This window comes from Rhea pennata, chromosome 2 (genome assembly GCF_028389875.1).
Source record: "Rhea pennata isolate bPtePen1 chromosome 2, bPtePen1.pri, whole genome shotgun sequence".
NCBI lineage: Eukaryota > Metazoa > Chordata > Aves > Rheiformes > Rheidae > Rhea > Rhea pennata.
Window position 1 is genome coordinate 81,577,631 of NC_084664.1, and position 20,425 is coordinate 81,598,055.

The window sequence follows — 20,425 nt, forward strand, 5'->3', positions numbered from 1 at the left end:
CAGAGATTTAGAGTCTGACTCTGTGGATTGTGTAGAGAGGAGGAATTCAGAAACAGCAGGAACAGAGGAATCTTTTGGGACAACAGAAAACTGAACAGAATTGTCAGGCTACTCCTTAATCATAATGGAGCCAGGCTGTTGGCACTGGAAACTCGAAAGGTCAGAGTCGAGTATTTAAACTGGGAATGGGAAGAAAGCTGACAGATATGGAAATGTAGCCAGTCTGAGGCAAGCCACAGGAGAGAAACATCTATCATTCACGGAGCCTCTGAAAAGGCCAGGATGGAAATAAACAGCTCAGTGACATTAAATATCAGAAAGACAACTCGACTACCTACAACATCAACACCAGCAAAAGGAACTTTAAAAGAAGTTCACAAAACTAAGTGGTCACTAGGTGATAGATGAACTTTAGCATACATAAATTTAAGGTAATGCATTAAGGAAAATGTGCCTGTACATACTGGCAGTTAAAACTAAGGAAAACAAAACTTGAAGTCATCATTAAAAATTCTCCTAGATCACAAGTGTAGCACATAACAACTACAAAATCCAACAAAATGATGGGCACATTAGAAAAATTATTGAGAGGGTGTCATTTTGCCATTCTTTAAAACTCAGAGTGCAACAAAATATGTAAAATCATGTAATGTATGCAGTTAAGGTGGATACAGAGAAGAACAAGCAAACTAAATGCCTGGCGCATTCACTTTATAAGGAGGGACTAGAAAGGCTGGCTCTCCTCAATTTGTTGATTAAGAATTGATGGAAGATATGATCAAGGATTTTGCTCTATGAAAAGCTGGACTAGGAAAGCATTAAGGAAACAGACTACAGAAAGTACCCATGATGATGTGTTTCCCCTAAACAGCATTTTCCCCACCAGGCAGAACACTGCGCTAGACCACTGGTCTGACCCAAAAGAGTTTTTCTTTCATTTTATTTCTTAAAATTTCTTTTTTCATTACTCCTTATTAAAAGTCATGTGAATTTTGTACTTGCCAGCTTCTCAATCAAGACAAAATATATTACAGAAGCCAGAATCCAAATTTTAAACTATGTTTAATTATACAATGACAACATTACTGCCTCTATCACTTAATGGTAATCTTACCAAAGGTATAACAGATTCATTTAACTTGACATATTTGTTCATTAATCCATGCTGACTGCCTGTAATTACATTGTTCTATTTCTGATTCTTAATTGAGTCTTCTATAAGAAAGTCCATTATTTTGAACAGGTTCAATGTTAGGATGACAAGTCTGTAAGTAACTATGACATCCTGCATGGTCTTTAAAATACTCGCACAACAGCTTTCTTCTGGTCTTCTAGATCTTTTCCAGTTTCCACAAACTTATTTTAAAAACACTATTAACTCATCAGCAGACAGTGAGGTTGTCTTGACTTATGTTTTAAAAATTACTTCAGTATCTTCTGCTTAGTCTCCACCTGAGCTTCTGCTGGAAGGGAAACCAGCTTCTCTGTTTATTTTTAACAGATATAAAATATTAGTATAGGATCATTTTCTCTATATATTAGGCAGTTATATATGACTGAATTATAAGTAAAATCAAACAAAATATGGCTAATAAAATACAGGCTTAGGTCTGAAAGAAATGCTGAGTTTTAAGAGAAGATGACAACCTCTGCTGAAGGCAAAGGAGTTGCACAGAGTTTGCGTTGCATTCTCTCAGGTAACCAAATTACCATGATGCTTGTCAGTAATGTAAATAATACCACCAGGTTATGAGATTGAGGAACACACATAATAAAAGGCAAGAACTGAAGATTTATGTGTCACACAGGGGGAAACAAAGGACAGAATTCTTGAAATAGAGGACAAAATCTTTCGAATTGATTAGCTCTAACAATTTCCCTTGGGCAGCTACTACTCATGAATTGATATGCCAGCAACAGTGCAGCAACAGTGCTTTCCAGAAGCAGCAACAGCTGGTGCAGGAGCAGTTGAGAATAGAAATGTAGCACAAAATTACAATGAACACAGCAGGGTCATTATACAGGGCTTAGACACAGCAAAGAGGTATGAATTTTGTTAAATAGATTAGTTCAATTTGTACATTTGAATTTAAACCTTCATTCTGTCAATAATAAATTCAAAAGACAGTGAATAGTTTAGTCAGAAAGAAATGAATTTGGCCGTAGGTGAAAGTCAGAGTGTGAAAGCATATCAAATTGGAGAAAAAAAAATAAAACAATTATATTTCGATCTTCTAGCCACATTTTTCTGTTCACATGAATTAGTGCATTGAAATCTTGTCTTTAATGAGTTTTCCTCTGTTTTCTTAAAATCATTGTACTTTGATACCAGCAGCCACTAGGAGCACAACATGGAGTAGCACTCCAGCTTTTCATGGAGCAAAGTCTCAGGATTCCCCTCATTTTGCAGTTTATAAAAAAGGCTAATGATTGAAGTTAAGAGATATTGTTAATTGCATATGTCAGTTTATGACTGTTATATAGAATAAACAATAGTTTATGGTGATTTCAGGTGTTGTAGTTCTTCATCAGGGTATAATATAGCAGTCTTTATTATGCTTTTCAAATATTGTCAGTGCTTGTTCACAGAACTACAAAAGGGCAGTTTTATAAACTTGCAAATTCACATCTTCTCCTTTCACCTCAGTAGTTTTTACTAGTAGCCTGATCAGATAGGGGGCCAGCTGGCTTAAATCCATATTATTTTGATACTGGCTTTTATACTGATTACCTACAATAAAACTGTCATAAACTTGACTCTGTACTGCAGGTACTGAGTTACAGTAGCTGCAAAGTTCCACATATCTTTATTCACCTAAATATTCATCTAAACATGTGAGCTTAATTTTTTCACAAACTCAGAAAATACCTAAATATTTGCCTATTAAACAACATGGCTGATGAAATCATCTTTCCATCAGCAGCTTTGTAAATCTCGCCTGCAATTTCTCAATATTTTTTTATTATGAATGCACTAAAATTATGTATTTTATTTTCACTGGCATTGAACAAGTGATTAAACAAAAACTATTTGAGGCATTTTTTCAATTTTGTTTTCACTAAAAGTTGTTACTGAAAAAAATCAGCATGATTTTCTTTCACCCATCCACCCCTAATCTGGTAGTCAAGTAAAATAATCAAGTTATTCTCATAACTCTGAATTATGAACATTGGAAGGACTAATCTTTTTGAAGATCAGCTGCACTGTCTTGTGAGTTCATTGATTGGTAACCATTGATGGTTATGTTCTCAGCTAAACAAAGCCATATAAGCTATTCAGACAGAAATACAGTGTTTAATTTTTCTTCCCTTAGAATTAATCACAAGTGATATTTTTCAACATTAAGCAAAAAATGTAGCTAAATTAAACACATAATATTGGATTGCTATTAACAAAATAGCCAGGTCAACAAGTATAACAGCAGACATTCAGTCAGCTTATTTTCTATATTACATTATATTTAAACTAGAATAATTCACTTTCAGATTATTCAAGATTTCTGCCGTAATTGAAAGCAGTGGAATTTAAACAACAATGTATTACTGTGTACTTACTTTTCTTTACTTCCCCCCCCCCCACTTCTAGTAAGACTGAGAGGCAAAATTAACCTTAAGAGAACTGAAAATTCAAATATTCTATGCCAAAAATAAAAGCTTTACCTCAAAAAATATTTCTTAAAGCAAGTAACATCTTTCCATCATAGGTTTACTAGACCCTACAGTATATATTTCAGAATAAAGCATGAACTTTCATTTATGTGGAAAGCAGAGGAGCATGCCAACTTGTCTCTTGGAATATTAGAATCTGAACAGAAATTGCAGATCCACTACAGCCCAGTGGCCAGATGGCATCCATAGAAAGAAACAGAATGACAATATTTTAAAAGTAATCATTTTGGCCTCTAAGTCAGACATCCTCCCTCCCTTCCCATACATACATCCAAAGATAATAAGATTTCTTCACTCAGCATGCAATGATATTAAGCAAAATCATTGAGGATGTCAGTGCTCCACAGCTAAGATTTGAAGTTATCATGTTACCAGATACCAATCCCAAACATACTATGTTAAAAAAAAAAATGTATTATGTAAATATAATATGGCAAAAATTCAAACACAGTAATAGTTACATGTTTACATTAGTGAGATAAGAACTAATGAATTGGCAAGTCAAAGGCACACAATTGTCAATATTAAACTACTGAAAATCTATATTGTTTATTGTTTTTCACTGTATTAGGTTTCACTAGATTTGTTAGGCTATCAGACATCCACCAAACTTATTAGGAAAACGTTAGCTTCTTAAGATCAAATAACCTATGATTAAGGCAAAACATGAATGATACAAGACAATATCTGACACAAAGATTTACTGGAACATAAATACTATGAATAGTTAATAGCAAATATTATAAAATCAGAGTAGTCAGATTCTCTTTATGATATACCAGCATGACTCTACTGGCTTCGTTATTAGTGTTTTTTCTTGCATACCCATATAAAAAGAAAACCAAATCAACATTTTTTTTAGTGCAAGAATAACAAAGTTGTTTTGCATTTGACACAAAAAAACATGAAATTGATAGTAGGTGATTAGGATGATGTGCAAACACATTTTCTAAGAAATCAATGATCAGTTTGTTTTTTAAATGTTAGAGGAAATCACTACCATAAGTAGTGATATAAATAGATTACTTATGTAATCTACTATACTATCTATGGTGAAACATTTAATGAACTTTTGAAATGTGAAAAAAAACCCTAAGCGTTCATCATCAAAGAGACATTATAGAAAACAGAATGTCATGTCCAAGTAGTATCAATTCTTGCGGCCTAAGATTTGGATTATTAATAACAGGAAAGAGGAGAATTTATTCTACTTTCTCAACAGCAATGTACTGGAATTGTCAACTATAATGCACAGGATGTCAGACTGCATTAAAACAATGGATGAAGGCTACCATGAACTATTCAAAGCGAACTGGAGCTGAAAAGGCTGCACGGACCAACTCATATCACATAACCAAAATAACACATGCCCATACATGCAATAAGCACACACTGACTTATAAAAAAGGAATGCCTGGATTTTGGCTATGTGACAAATGTACCTTCAGTTACCAGAGAATATGTAAGAAAATAAGCTACCAGAGTGGTTGACCCACAGCCTACTTCATGCTCCTTCCTAAGTGAGGAGACTGAGAAACAGAGACAACCAGGAGCATTTTTGGTTCCAATTTTTTTTTTCCTTTTTATTAGTTCTGATAGGCAAGAGCACATAGCAGAAAAATAAAACAAGAAAATGAAGAAAAAAAGAAACAGATATATATTTCAAAGAGGGGTATTGCTTAAGTAAATACAGTCCCAGAGTGAATGTGAGTCTCTGGCCTATCAGAGATGCAAATTATGAAGTACATAACTATTATAATGAAATACTTCAATTCCACGCTGTCTTATGTCTTTATTTATAATTTTATTTCATCTTGCCTAGACTAATGCAGTAATTTCTTTCACAGTTTCTTAAAATTCCATCTTCTTTTATGCAGGTATGTTTTGTAGCACACACTGTTCATTTTTATCCCCCAGATAATTCTTTTTCTTCTTCAAGAGCACATTCAAAATAGTTTTCTTTCTTGAAATCCAGAAAATAATAGGCTCCTACCTTTCTCAAAAGCTGTATTAGTTTGTTTTACTGTCTTCCTCTTTGTGCAACCCCTGTCCTATTCTTTTCTTGTATGTTTATCCTGTTACTAGCAGTATCTGATGTTCCATCCTTTTAAAATAGCTTTTGTATATTTCTCTATATCATGGTTTCTTAGTTTTATAGACAGATGTTTAGTATTTCATATCTTATTTGTACTGAAGAAGAGAGAATCTTTCAAGTCTGACATACAGAAAGAAAACACTACCCTCCCTTTCCTGGAAGGACATCAGGGTATGCTGTTGCCGTCGCAACAATACCCAGAGTTAGGGTGAGGTCAGGAGCCCGCAACCCCGCCCGCCCCTGGGCCACACCACACTGACTCCCTAGGGAGGATGCGGCAAATGGCGTTTATTGCGTCGTTATAATTCTTTATATACGCGCTCGCACTGTCTTTTCCTGTCTTAGCCCTGCCTCGTCGGGACGTCACATCCCGTGATCTTCCGCAACGCCCCGTTTCGCTTACCACAGTATGCACTATGGGTATCAACCTGTGTGTGACACCCCAAACTGTCAGAGTCAAAATAATCCAATTACATTATCTGAATTCTGTTCATATACACTAGCACATTCGCCAGTGTAGGCTCACGCTGGCATTAAAACAAAACATCTGTGTAACTGTCTGTAAGACTAGGGCTTTACTGCAGAGTAGTAGAAATTCATATCCATAGACTAGAATGAAATGGAGTTGACTTTTACCTCCATCAGACAGGCAGGTCAGGATCACGAAAGTCATGACCTATGATTCTGCATTACTGATAATCAGAACTACTGTTCTGTATATTTGTTAACTTATTCTGTCACAGTTAAGTATAACCATAAATATATCACCTAAATTTAGGGAGTACTTTCCAGAAAGAGAGTTCACAGTGCATACTGTAATTGCATTACATTGTATTGCACAGAATGACTGGAGATACAAACAGAAGAGTTATAACTAGAATACGAGATATTACAATATATCAGTAATTCAAGCATTTATTCCTCATATGTAATGTAAATTTCTTTCTACAAATGAAAACATTCCTAATAAAAGTTTAAGACTCTAATATAAAGAGGAGAAACAATTTCCATATGAGATTGTCCTTTGTGTGCTCATAACTACATGGTCCTTTTTGTTATTGAAAAATTAGTAATTTTTTTGGATGCCCAAGTGCAGCTCCAGTTCAGATACACACAGGTAACTGCAATTTTCATGTGCATCTTGAAACAGGGACTTGTAATGGAAACTGCTGCTCAACCTTAACTACATGCATTGCTATAACCTCTACCTAGAATATACTTTAAATTTCTGAAAAATAATATTTTCTTTAGGTCAGTATAATTTGTACTGTGCATAATTAATTCACAAAGTTATCAGCAGTTATTACCTACTATCTACTAATTGTAATTTCTAACTTTAAACAGAGTAACTGTGTTACTTATGTTGTGTTCTCAGAACTGCATCCATATTTCCAATACATAGACTGGGAAAAAAAAAAAACAAAAAAAAAAAAAAAAAAACAAAAAAAACCCCACACACATATTACTTCACAGATAGCTCCTGAATTACAGAACACAAACCATCTTATTATTATATTTTTTAAGATAAAATATGAGTTTGGTTGAGAATTTTCAGCATAATTATTTTCCAAGTATAAACACAGTTTCTGCCAATACTAGTTGGGGGGTTTGGGAAAAGGGGTGTGTGTGTATGTATATATATATATATATGTATATGTATATATATATATATATTTATGTAGAAAAAATCCTTCCTTAGTTCTCCCTCCTCATTTTTCTACCAAGCAGGAGTCCTTAACTTACACACTTACACTGAATAGCTAAAAATGGTGAAAACCAGACTGAATAGTGATCTTTCCAAATCACAGGCCTGATGCAGAATTAGAGGTACATCATTTCATTATTTCCTAATTAAGCCTTTATATTCACTAAAAGCATTACTAATGGCTTTATCTTGATTCAGAACACAAAGAACAAAAAGGTCACTTCGTTTCTTGTATAACAGCTATTCTATGCTATTTTAATCAATAATTTTAAAAATAAAATTCACATAATAAAATTCATAAGGACAATAAAAATAAGTCCATTATGATATTTTAAATAGGTAATGATGTGATATTTTAAGAGATTGGAAAATTGTGGATTTTTTTGTATATAGCTCTTTTCTATTCCAAATAGACTTGATATTTTCTTCTACTTCTTGCTTTCTCTAATGAATAAAAAGCCACCCCCAAAGAAAAACAAACAAATACACAAACTCCCACTTACTCGTATAAAGGTAAATCAGTTCTGTTAGACTTTGCACTGTTATCTTAACAATTTTTGACTCAGTAACGAAAGGACAGACTTCAGAAGCAAATATAAATTGAATATCAAAATAAAATCTCTTTGAAATTTACACAGATTTAATTGACTTGCATTATCTTTAAGTCACAAAAGTAGCCAATGGAAAAGTATTGGTGCCAACCTAATACATTCTATACTGCACTATAGTCTACTGAGCCATCCTCCTGAACAGAAACATAGTTACATAATATTGCTGTGTTTAGCAAAGTTAAATCTAAATGAAACTGCTTCGGAATGCAAAGCAGGAATGTTTCCCATAAAACTGGATGATATAGGGCATCCAGCTGCACAGGTACCACAATGATCACCGCTAGAAAGGAGATGCTTTCTACCATTAAAATGAGGACAATTGATCTTTTACCTTAAGGATTCCTGTTAGAAAGAGAAGACCTTCAGAATCAAAGGTAGAAAATGCTAAAAACAAATTAACACTGTGGCTGTCATCTGGCAACAGCTGTTAAGTGTATTCATTAATGTAAAATGGATCAAAATGAAAAAACCTTATTGTTTTTTTGACAAATGGCCTAATATGATGGTCAATGAATATGGCAGATAATTTATAACTAACTTAGATTAGAACATTCCAAAATTTTAGCCAGTGAATGTCTGTCTATGTTAAAAAGTGGACAAAGGTATCCCAAAGATAAGATGCATTCAAATGAACGATGTATGTCCTTCACCTCTTGCATAGTTGATCAAGACAAATACAGTTAATGTCTTATTTCTGTTGTTTCAATGTTTGGTTCAATAGAAGACTGGTGATAGTGGGGGTGTGACATACAGGCCAGTGAGAAATTACTAGTCCTGTATGTCAGTCCTATGACCAACAAAAAATTAATTGTTCCTGGTATCTCTGAAGAACAATACATCTTGAGAAAAGTGCAGGAATAGTAAATACCATGTATTTATATACTTTTTATATACCATATATCAAAAAAAAATGTTAAAAGATGCACCAGAAAGTCAGTCTAATCATATGTGTTTATTTATTTATTTATTTATTTTATTTTATTTTTTTTTTTTGGATGTTGACTTTTTGTACATTTCTTTGTTTTAGCAGGCATAAAAAAAAATCTATCATTGCAGGTACAAAAATCCACTTGGAAGCTCTCCATCATGGAAACAGTACTGAAAAAAAAAATAAAATCCCATCTCAAGAATAGTGGATAGATAGAATTTTACAAAAATGATGAATATCTGTAATATTATGTCAAGAAACAGCATTTTCAAAACAATGATATAAGCCAAATTCAATTGTAGTACACATATGCTTTATATTACATTGGACTTGGTTTCCTGACTTCATACAGTAGTAGTGTAACAATGAAACAGTGTATCAAAATAAATATATATACATATTGATTATGAACTGAATGTTTTAAATGATTTAATGCATGAATTTGTTAAACACAAGTATTAATATATTTTTCTAGTGTGCAACCACCATCAAGTGTTCTGAAAAAAATATGTATTTTACTCATAATTACGTTTAACCTTCTTTCATCTTTTGTGATAGTTTGCATACGAATCCTTATTATATTATACATATTTAATCATTTGCCTTTATAGTGATCACATTAAATAATTTGCTGATACATCTTACAGTATTTTGTAATGCACCACAGTATTTTTATTATAACATACATTGTTTCACCAGAGCATTCCATACTATATGTATATGTATATGTGTATGTGTATACACACACACACACACACTATATATTTCATACTATACTACATAAGTTTGATGTAAGAAGGAAAATTTTAGGAACCATTTCTGATAATGAACTGTCCTCTATATAATTTTTTCAGCCTCATATATTGTCATATATTGTCTAAACTATCAAGAACTCCTTCTTCATAAACATCACGTGTGAACCAAAATCAAACTTATCAAAAATCAAAATATCCAGAAGAGCCAGTATATGTGACTATGGTTCCATATAAAAACTATAGGTTGAAGTTTATCTGATTTTTCTATTTTAAAGCTTTTTTTTTTTTTTTTTTTTTTTTCCAAAAAGTACAAACTATGCTAGGTAGTTACCATAAAGGTGTCTATTTTGAAAATGAAAGATTTTTATCACAAAACACAGAGAGAAACCATATTTAAGCCTAAATCCAAAAAAAAAAAAAAAAAAAAAAAAAAAAAAAAAAAAGACAAGCAAACATTCTTGTGTATTCTTTCAATGTTCCAGTTACTTTTATACAATAGCATGGCTCAGGTCAACAACCCATTTCACTGTGATATTAACTTTTCATCAGAACTGATCACAAATGCATTAAAGTTGAGACTTGTCAACTGCACTGAAGTGAAAGGATGTGCATTGTGCTACCAGTCCTTGCCATTTTATGTTGACGACAGGAAGATACAGAACATCTCATCATAAAGAGATATTCCTGAATAAGAAACAGCCTTATCAGCTAAGTCTCTCATTTTATTTTCGTCTTCCATTCAAGTAAAGTGAAGCCTGTGGTCGAACTCACTTGGTAGTTAGATATATAGGGAATTGTTGCATTTTCTGCCTGAATACTTCCAGATGCAATCTATTGATCTAAAACGCATTTCTTGAAAGAACACTGTGTGAGAAAGCAAAACCTCATTTCATCTACCCTCATCCCTTAGGACTACTCTCTTGATGGCTGTATCTGCTTCTGGGACTGTAAGTGGTTTACTAAATTCCAGACAGATGTCTACTTTTAAACTTTCCTTCAGGTTACAGAGACAATTGAAAATTTCCTTGCAAAAATCTGAAGCATGATCTCAAAATACTATGTTACAGTTGTAGAGAATGTACAGTTGAGAATTTTGTTGACCATCTAAGGAAAAAGTGGTAGGACAGAATCTTTGAGATATTTTAATACATAACCACAAACCTTCCTAAAAGTTTCATTCTTTAATCCTGAAATGTGTATACCAAGAGAAAAACAGAACAAAACCATATAAAAAGAAAGCAAAAACGTTCCCTGAAGATGTTAATGGAATTTTGTTCAGATAAAATTAAAGATTGCAGGCTGGGCCGTACTCCTGTGCAATGGGTAATGAACAGACAGAGCCCTCCTTCCTCCTCTTCTAGGGTGAGGTTTTAGCCGTTGTTTAAAAAACTGCGTAAAGTAGAGACTGACTGGGAATTTGTAACTCTATTTTTGCCTCAGGGATGCTCATGGATCTCCAAATGTCAAGTATCTGTTTTAAAGACCTTTGCTGACAGTGCAGCTTGAGCCAGGGTGGCTCCCTGGGCAGTGCCGTCAGCGGCAGCAAGGGCTGCCAGCGGGGCAGGACCAGGCCCAGCAGCCAGGGCCCGTCTCCTTCCTGCCCCGAGGGAGCAAGGCCTCGGGGCAGCCGCGGCAGCCCCAGCCCTGAGGGGCGTCTCAGGCGTCGCAGCTGGGCAGGGGCAGGGCCGTGGCAGGGCTGCAGCCCAGCTCCAGCGCAGCATCCAGTTTTAACCTCTCTTAATTTTAAAATTCATAAATAGGATGGCAAATTGCAGTTTCTATGTAGCGGTTATTAAGTAGCTCTCTAATCCTTTCAGTGAAGCAGTTGCATGTACATTTTAGAGGGTACTACACAGGTTGAAACTTTTCTAAACAAAGAAACTAAGAACAATCGCCTAGTCTCAGTAACGGCACATTACCCTCCACATTTGTAATAAAAATGCGAAGGCAGTGTTTCAGCTCCTACCTAATCTGCTGAAGTCCATTTTGTAAAGACAGCTATAAAGACATGAGCTTACCTTGCTGATTACCACGTTTCATCAGAGACTATCTCTAACCTCATAGACCAGAAAAGCTTGCAGTACTACTTCTGTTCCTGCTGTTGGACTTGACAAATCTAGCAAGGGAATGGCAGTGCTGTAGTGGTTGGAAATGCAGTTTGGGAAATAAGGACATCATGTAGGGGACACTGGGAAATCTCATTTCCAGGCTTTGTGCTCCCCATTCACACAGGCTCCAGTCTTATGAATAGGGCTATCACAAACTGGAATACTGAAGACAAGGACAAATTCTGACAAACATCTGATAAAGCTCAAATTTCCCAGGCAGATCACATTCCTAAGTTTGTGGACAGTTTGTGAAGGTAGTTCCTCTTTCCTTTCCTACTCAGGTAAGAATTGAATTACAAAGGTCCCTGGTAGTGCTACATTTATTCATACCTTATTTTAAAACTACTTCAAAATTCTTTCACAAATGCCTTTCTTTTATTATTTTTTATGTAGATGGTCAATTGATACGGAGTTGGTACTAATTTTACAAAGCATGTGTTCAATTTTTTTTAGAAAGTATCTCTACTATAGTTGAATCATTTTTGCTGCATAATATTTCCTGGAAAGCATTATTTTTACACACAAACTTTAGGAAAGTATCAGCTCTGGACTAGATCTGCTGTTCAGTATAGCTTTCAATAAAACAAAATGTTTTCAGCCACTTTTATTCAGATTGTAACTGAAAATGTAGACATTGTTCAAAAATATCAAAACTGACAGGAAGCTCGATGCATGTACATTTATTGATTTAATGTGGACTATGCATAAATTTTATTTTGAGAGTAGCAGTGGTTTCTTTTTGTGATTTGTGATTATGTATTATAAAAGTCAGCGTTTAGAGGTACCTGGGGATACAATTTTCCCAATCAATGTCTCCCTTTCCACAAGTCTACTACCGCTGGTCTTTCCCCCTCTTCCAGTTCAAATTAAATGTAATTCCTAAGTATAAGGAGGGGAAAAATGGGAACTCACTAAAATTTAATATTAAAGCAACAGCACTGCTAAGACAATATATTTATAAAAAAATCACAAAATAGAGACACAAGAAGTAAAGTCATTCGATAAATATATAACTACTGTTCTCCATCCATAAGCAAGCGTCTTAACGTTACTAAACTAGGAGGCAGCACAGCTCCTGGAAAAATACCTCAAAATTGCTCCCTCTTGGTTTCACTGCCATTGCAATGTTTCACTGTCACCCTTTAACTGCACTCCTGAAATTACCATCCTCAGTAATACTAGTATCTGCAATGGCTCGTGATATGGAAAATTAAATTGGAATTTGAAGTGTAGATAAAAAGGCAGAGCTGAGTAAGAATAGGGCATCTCTATAGAGTTAAAATTGATGTTTTATTCTAAATTTTCATTTCAGTCCCCAGCCTTTACAGGGAAAAATGATACTAGATCCAGTGTCCCAATAACTCTTCCTTGTAGAACCACAGGCATCAATAGTAAACCATTGTCTAGAAAAAGAACACCTATTAGCACAATTAAAGGCAATGAAGTTACTGCTTAAATTCACAGTATTAAAGACTGATCTGTTAAGCCCTCAGGGGCAAGGCCTTTAAAAAGAGGCTAGTGCATTAATCTTTTGAGTCAGTGCCCTGGCTCTCGTCCCAGATGAGCTAAAAATTACAGTAATGCATTTGTAGCTTAAGGGTGAAATAATTTTCATTCCCTCTCCCTAAAGTTAAACACATTTTATCACGCATACAATTCTCCACAATTTGTTTGGATAGGATATTAGCCTTCCCTGTTTACAAAGGAGGAGCTTATAATTAATGTTTCATGTACCTCCTGAGAAAAGTTAGAAGACACAGAGAAAAATCTCTCTTCATAGAAGTAGTGCTATTCTAGAGAAACAGACGTTATACAGTTGCTTAAAATTGAACATTTTTCTCATACCGAAATCATTACCTTTTGTAATAGGTAAAGTACAGTATTTTAGACCTCAAGGAAATAGAAAACATCAGACTCTCTATCATCCTCAGTACGTGTGAAAAGATGTGAACATCTAGAAGTACGAAAAAGCAAGTTTAATAAACATGACCGTTAGGAACTTGTTACAACTTCCCATAGATGACAAGCAAAACCTGGCAACAGCGAGCAGAGAGCAATTTTGCACCTAAGAGAAAGACAATAACAGACTATCTTATAGTGACATCTAACCTCTTTCACCTCACAACTTTAAATCAGATAGAACAAATAAACATAATGCTTCATCAGGCATTATGTTTTAAGTTTAAAATTATACCTCTGTATTCACAGATAAAAGGTTAAAAAAAGGCATCTACCAACCACAGGAATGCAATTACCATGTTGTTGTAGTCCTGGTTCAGAAGCCAAGATGATACGTGTGGTCTGTGAACTTGTCATCTGACAATTAACAGCGTTACAGAACTGTGTCAATTTTATCTTAAGGATAAAGAGTGACTGGACAGCACAGATTGTCCACAGTAGTTGTCCAGAACAGCAACCACCAACACAGAAACAAACACCAAGAAAGAGTTTCTTCCCTATTTCTGAAATCAAGCTCCACTGCATGGTTCCTCCCATGGGAGAGGGGAAAACAAGCTTAGAACGTTAAGCAATGTTGTTGCTCTTGCTTTTCTGCCTCTGATGCCTGTCTTTTTAAAGTATACAAGTGATGCTGCTGGAGGAGATGGTGGTGGTAGGTAACCAGCAAAGAGAGCACAGTGGCAGAACAGGTAGCACTGATATGAGCAGCAGAGTGATCCCTCTTCTGCACTTGAAACTCCTGCTTCCACAGGCAGACCACAAAATCTCCTAGAAGCTGATGGCAAAAATTGCATCAAGATATAGAAATGAGAGAGAGGCCCAGCATGTATCAGTCACCATGGCAGACACTGTACTAGGTTGTGCAGACCTTGGCTCTGCATCAGTGCTGCCATTCTGATGTTATCTTTACGCATTTGCACTATTTTGCCTCCTGTTTGTATACTTCTATTTAGCAAGGACCCTTCTGTGCAGTTTGCATTCTAGTGGGTAACAGAGCCCAAATAATAAAGGTTTCATTTGTACCAATGGCCTCATAAAATCTTCTGGCTTTACCAAAACAGGGCCGTTAGAAAACTTCGAGAAATACCTGAGAGATCACCTGCTCATATTACTCTGACAATCTATCTAATAGCCTCTCCCTTCTTTTGAATAACTGAGCAACACAGTAACATTTCATAAATATTCTGAATACAAAAGAAACAAAAGGATTGTGACCATTATTCAGAGTTTATCCTAAAAGTGAGAAAACTGTAGGAGTAGCAAATCTACTAGTTACTCAAAACCTAAATTAAAAGACATTACAATATTTACATTGCTGTCAGCTGCAAGCTAGCACTCTCACACAAGCATTTGTGACTATATTTTCAGGAGGAGTATAGGTTTCTGCCCTTTCAGGAATGGAGGCATGCTCCAAGCAACACCTGGTAGAATTAGAAGAAAGAGGTAAGACTCTCACAAGTTTTGAGCTCAAATTTCCTGTGACTGATTCTCTTAGACAGTAAACTGTCTAAACTCTGGCAATGATACATAAAGAGGGATAATTTCCATTAAAACATTTCAGAAATTCTCAAAGGAAAATAAACATATGAAAACCTGAACACGAAATACAGTTCTTACAATTTGAAAGATACAAAGTAAAAACCCATGCACAAGGGAAATAAATTTATTTTAGATTTAATGGAATCACATACAATGTTAGTAACATGTATCACTAAAAAAGTGACTCAGAAAAAGAACTCAACTTTTAGAATTATTCTCTAGTGTGACCTTTGCTTAATACCAAGTACAAACTAATAAAATATAATTAATGTGGAGTCTTTACCGGTAGCTATAAACAAATGGTCTGCAATGCAAGTGAAAGTGAGATTTTGAAGGTTCTCTGTAGATTCCTGCTTGCCTAACTTAAACAGAATTTGCCATTAGCAAAATTTTATGAATCATCCAACTGCCCTTACTGATCTTAAAGTTTAGTTATTGAGTAATGGCCCTTTCAGAACCATTCAGTAAAAATTGTGATAGTAGACATTAAATTTACTTTCAAACATTACAGGAAGCTGGTTATCAGCTGTGGTATCTTAGTTGTGGAGTTAGAAAGACATTGTGGAGCATTCCTACCATCAGTGGAGAAGCATTTATTTTACGAAAGATGCTTACTTAGTTCTGTAAATTCATGTAAATCATACTGGAGCCTCTCAACCTGAGGCACTCTAATATGAAACAACCTGCACATGAGCAGTGGATCATTAACCTCAATAAACATGCTTATTTTAAACAGATGTCACTAAGAAAGCTATTTCAACTAAAAAAAAAAAAAATACTTATATTAAAAATAATGATACTTATATGGGTAACTTCACAATTTGACTTCTAAATTGATTTTACTATCAAATATGAATTCCTCTGCATAGCACAGACACTGGGTCCTGAAATGCTTTCATATTACTACTTACTTATGTGTAAGTTTACAGGCCAAGTAATTTTAGGAAAAAAAAAAGGTATAGGTGCAGATGAGGACAAAAACACTTGAGCTTCAGAGTTTTCTCACTTGATGTTCATAAGGTATATCTCTGTGTTTGGAAGTATTACCCATCTCTTGATGATTTTTTATTTGTATTATGCTCATTCAAGAACTAAACTAGAAAAAGCGGTGAATCTGCCATTTCTTACTGGGATGTTTAAAGCCTTTGTTCATATTATCATAAAGATAGAAAACAGAAGGGAAATAGGATAACATTCTTCTCACACATTATACTAATTTGCAACAACATTCTTGTAGAAATAGGCATACATATGTCTTTACCATTTCATATCTCAAAGTAATATAAAAGAAGTTAATCTGTGATTGAGAACTTAATAATACTGCTACTATAAAAACAGCCCATTATGAATACAAGTAAATAAAAATACCTAATCTTTTTCAACAGCTGTTCAATTCAAGCATAAGCTTTTTTCTCCCACCAATGTCTACATTTCAACTCAAAATCACCATGAGTGAGGCTTTTGTCTCTTATTTCATCACAGTAACAAGAAGCACGGATGATTTTAAGGGACAAATGTCCTACAGATTAATTCAATATGAATATTTGTGTATATTCCCAGCCTACTCAGAAAGACTGATGCATCTGGGAAGAGCTGTGTATAGCTAACATCCTCCAGATATGGGCTTATTATCTAAAGCAGTAGAATTGGAGTAGGAGTTTCACTTTTGTTCTGAAGCATGTGACAACAGAGAGTGGGCTGCTGTAGCTGCCAGCAGAAGTACACACTCCAGACTGAGGTTTCCCCAGGAAAAAAGGAGCTTTGGGGATTTGGATGCCAGTCAAATGTCGGATGGCTCTGGTCTGATAGGCCACATCCGACTTACAATGAACAAGTTCTGCTCGAAGCAGGGATAGATCCTAAATCAAGTTCATGGTTCAAAACATCTCAAGGCTTGGGCAAGGTGAAGCAGCTGACAGGTTTATTTCAGAGGAAGTTTGTGCATGTCATTATAAATTCAGAAAATTCCCAGATAAATTCCCAGATAAAATACAATTAAGATGGAATTGAACAAGTAAAGCCTTCAGGAAAAACAAGTCACAGAAATGCTTGCAAGTTCAGAAGCATGGGTGAATTTTTTGGAAAAATTAGTGTTTTAAAACCCCCAAAATTCAAAGTGAAATTTCAAAGAGAAACATTCCATTCTTCAAGATGTTCTCATCATTTCCAATATTCTGCTTTTTCCATTATATCATGCCAAGTTAAATTAGATGCTATTCTAGATTTATAAAAAGATAACTTATCAAATTAGAAAGCTTTATCTATTTTTTCACTGTATCACTGTCTACTTATCATGTAAGATATTTATTCTTTCACCATATAAGCATTCCAATACAGTAAGGAACCAAAAGGTTTCATATTCTATACACATACTAAAACCAATTTAAGCTCATAAAGGGTCATTAAATCTTTGTCAGAGTCTAGGGCTTTGGAATTGAAAATACATCTCCATCTTTTTTTTTTTTTTTTTTTTGGTAACAAACAGTGTTATAACAGTATTATTTTATTTTGTGACGTAGATCCGATACTCAAAACATCTATTATAATTCTTTCACTAAACAACAGGTCCAAACTACAAGTTCCTCACCATTATCAAAATACAAAAGCTAGATCATTGCCTCAGAGTGACAAAACACAAGCAAAATGTAGGCTACGCCTGTTTTTCCAGATAAAACGAGTGCAGAGAATGCCTGAGCACCGAACTACTGCTTTTCTAGCCCTCTTAATTGTTAGCAACTGTTCCCCTCTTTATCTTGTGCCAGTAAACACTCTGCCGGACTGTACTCGGACACAGCTGCGTAAGGCACACGGGCAGCAGCCACTCCCAGGATGCAGGATGAACCACACTGCATCAGGTTTGCCTCTCATCACCTTACACGGTCCTTCAATGCTATTCAGTCAGGCCTCGCACTCTTAAGACTAGCTACATAGTTCTCACCTAACAGAATAATGATAAGTTGAGAGAGACTACTGGAGCTCATCTAGTCCATCCCAAGTAGGTCTAGCCTCCAGGCAAGCTCAGGTTCCCCTGGGAATCTGTATCTCTGAGGGAGGAAATCACACAGCCTCTCCCGGCAAACTGTCCCTGCGCTTCGCCACCCTCACAGGAAAAACATTTCTCTTTATATCGAGCAATATAAAGAGATGCCTCACTGAAATGATTTGATGGACTGAAAATAGTTTCTAAAAGCCAACATGCATGTGACCGATGTTAAGATGAGTTTAGTATAACGGTATCCAGAGATGTCAAAAGAATTCTGCTTTTGAACTTCTATTTCCTTTTTCCTTAATTTTTGTCATATAAAAAAAAAATACATACACAAAGTATGTAGAAGCAATCTTGCATTTAAAATCACTATTAATTCTATTATTGAAAAAAATTACTAAATGCATCACAATATTAGATAAATGAAGTAATTATCCTTTTCAAAAATATGCTTTCTCCTGATGAAGGACAACTACAACTGTAGTTGTAAGTATATATAAAATTTATCTTTTACCTATTTATCTTTTTTGTTTGAAACTCAAAAATGTTTTGTTTTCAGCACTACATAAGATGATTCTCTATTGTTCTTTGAAGACTTTTGAATGCAAAATTTTACAAGCACCCTTAATACTTTTAAAATTATCATTAATAAATTTGAATTTTGATGGATAAAAAGATAACAAAATGAGTTCTTAATTCAGCAAGCTAATCAATGTGAAATTTAGGAAGAGAGTCTCAGTATCACTATGACAATTTTACATGATTTTAAAGAAACAGCAGCATGAAGGAGCTAGGAAAAGTACTGGAAAATGTAGGGTGTCAGAAAATAAGAATTCTGTCTACATTAACAACATTTATTTTCTTTCTAAGGTAAAGTAAAATAAAATCTTTCATTATTTTTTCTTCTCATTCTAACGTAAAGTAAAATAAAATCTTTCATTATTTTTTCTTTATAAGGACAACTTACCTAAAAATAGAAAAGATAGCTCATTAGCAAGGCATCTTGGATGAGAAACCTAGATTCAAGACTGCTTGGAGAGAGTAGAGTCCTTGGTGTGTCATCAAGAATGCTCTAGTCATTTGGGTTTTTAATCTCTCTCATTGTCCCTTCTCCAAGAACTCTGATGAAAAATCAAAGAACTGCTAAAAATGGCTTTACAGAACTTTGTCATTTTGCCAGAATTATATTGCTGATTGAAATTTTATTTTTTGTATTAGAAGCACAAGAATCTATTTAGGAAAATAATAAATCTTGGTACTTATATAACCTACACATCATGGAATACTGTAGGAGTACACCAATATTGAACTCTAGCTTGGATATTTATAATGGAGGAAATCTGTTTTGGTCCCAAATTAATCTGGAAGTTGAGGGTCACTAAAGCTAGGAAAAGGTAATTTTCTGCTTCTTCTGTCACTAGTGTTGTGCTTTTTTCTTAAGGAAATTGCATAAAGTCTTACATTGTAATCCTAATGTACAGATTCATGGTCTTGAGAAAAAAAAAAAAAAAATCTATTCCTCTCTGAGGGCCAGATTCTGATTAACTTCTCTTATACTAAAAAAATTACATTCCTCTAAGTTTCACAGAGATTAACATACAGGAACATACCTACTTAAATGTAATATTACACTTAAATGTAAATACCACACGGATAAATATGGATACCAGGATAAATACATTCTCTATATTACTTTGTTTCCACATAATTTCAAAATCATTATTTTTCCCTGCATTAAGTAAGGATAATGCAATGATCATTATATTTCATTTTTCCCTTGATATTAACAGTTCGATATGGACAGGGAAAAATAGTTACAAAAGTCAGATGAATTTACTTCAGTTATACTTTCTCATTAAGGACTACAAATATGTGCTAAAAAAATCCATCATATCAACAGGCATGATAATGCTCTTCAGAAAATCCAAAAACGGTAACAACCTTCATCCCTAAAACAGACTTCTTCTCTCTTTAAATAAACCAGTGTGGATCCCTCATACAAAACTTACACTTTTGAGAAAAGGATAGGATGATACACTGAGTTTAAACATAAGTGATTCTACTCCTTGA

The 20,425-nt window shown here is 34.6% G+C and overlaps 1 protein-coding gene across 4 annotated transcripts in view; it reads right to left on the reverse strand.

Annotated features, from left to right (window-relative positions):
- Positions 1 to 20,425, reverse strand: part of CDH18 (cadherin 18) — a 168,823-nt gene that overhangs the window by 104,488 nt on the left and 43,910 nt on the right. The gene's annotated exons all lie outside the window — the stretch shown is intronic.